At 45.7% G+C, this 1,396-nt stretch overlaps 1 non-coding gene across 1 annotated transcript; it reads left to right on the top strand.

Annotated features, from left to right (window-relative positions):
• Window positions 1-1,232: 1,232 nt before the first annotated feature.
• On the top strand, window positions 1,233-1,305 carry trnai-uau (transfer RNA isoleucine (anticodon UAU)). The gene has a single exon. It is a non-coding gene; the product is annotated as a tRNA-Ile (tRNA).
• The last annotated feature ends 91 nt before the right edge of the window (window positions 1,306-1,396 follow it).

Raw genomic sequence — 1,396 nt, 5'->3', positions numbered from 1 at the left:
GAGCTCAAAGTAATTTGTGACCTTAGTCTTTTATTGCAGGTCTCCAGAGTGCTTCTCCAGCCTGTGAGGCCTCCTTAAGTACAAGTGCTCCCAAGGGATTGTGGGATCCCTTTGGACTCCAGGGGATGAGCCCTCTGGTGGTTAAACAAGGTATTTACAGGTTTACATACATAACACTTGTTTGCATAAGTTCTATGCAAATTGAAAGGGCTCATTCGGTATTTAAACGTGGAATCTCTTGCAAATTGCCATTAACAACCCTGAAGTGAGAATCATACCCCTGGACCAACGAAACTACTGCTTGACAAGAATGGCGATAAAGTGTAACCATTATAAAAGCATGTTATTGTGTGTATCTATTCTTTGTAGCAGGAGCACACGAGATCGAATCAGTGACTTTGCATTTTTGACCTGTCTTCTGAAGCGCCGCACGGTCCCACTCCGACAGTCAATGAGCTGTTGGGACGTTAGTGTATCCAGGCTGCGGGTGGCCACCCCGAGCGCAGAAGAGGGGTTTCTGCATTAGTTCTGGGTGGGGACAGTATCTTTCCCCTTCTCTCTTCCTCTTGTCTATATCCCTGTGCTTTTATTTCTCTATTTATTCCCCCTGTCTCAGTTTCTAGTGTTTAAAAGGGAACAAAAGATGAAATGGGTTTCATTGTAGAAAAGAATTTCTCTCACTCAAAGTTAGATGCACCACCGTTGCACCATGAGGTCTAGGCAGCTCGCCGTTGATATTCAGGTTCATATATAAATATATATAAATATATCTACATGTATCATAGCTGTTCCCTGGTGGTCGAGGGGTTAAGATCCGGCGCACTAACCTAGTAACGATACTCGATCAATTTGTCAAATAAAAATAATTGAGGTCTGTGAGACGATTAGTAATTGCTGTAATCACCATGAATAACCCCATTACTTTCTGTTACGGACCGAACTTACAGATTCTCTTGTTTCTCCTGCCCGTTGCTGGACACGTGTTCCGGGTTTAATTTTGAGTTCGCTGATCGCGGGGAGACGGTAGGAGCCTCTGTGGCCCCACTGTGAGGATGTGGAAGTGAACACGGTGGCTGGGTGATCCGTGACATTTCTGTAAAGGGCAGCGGAGGAGAAGGATTGAGAACTTTCAGTGTGGGACAGAAGTTGTTTAAGGTGAGCCAGCACATTCCCGATCAGCACAGAGGGAGCTCACTGGTCAGCTCCCCTCTGTTGTGTTTGCTGTGCCAGAGGTTTCCGTAGTGTAGCGGTTATCACGTTTGCTTTATACGTGAAAGGTCCCTGGTTCAATCCCGGGCGGAAACATTATGTTGAAAGTTGCTTTCGTGGAACAATCTGAAGCGAGTTTAGTCTCCTGGCAAATGCTGCCTGACCTGTTGAGATTTCCAGCAATTGC

The sequence above is a fragment of the Pristiophorus japonicus genome, chromosome 20, assembly GCF_044704955.1.
Source record: "Pristiophorus japonicus isolate sPriJap1 chromosome 20, sPriJap1.hap1, whole genome shotgun sequence".
In the NCBI taxonomy this organism is placed as follows: domain Eukaryota; kingdom Metazoa; phylum Chordata; class Chondrichthyes; family Pristiophoridae; genus Pristiophorus; species Pristiophorus japonicus.
The sequence above is the reverse complement of the archived record's forward strand: the minus strand, read 5'-3'. Positions and strand labels throughout refer to the sequence as shown.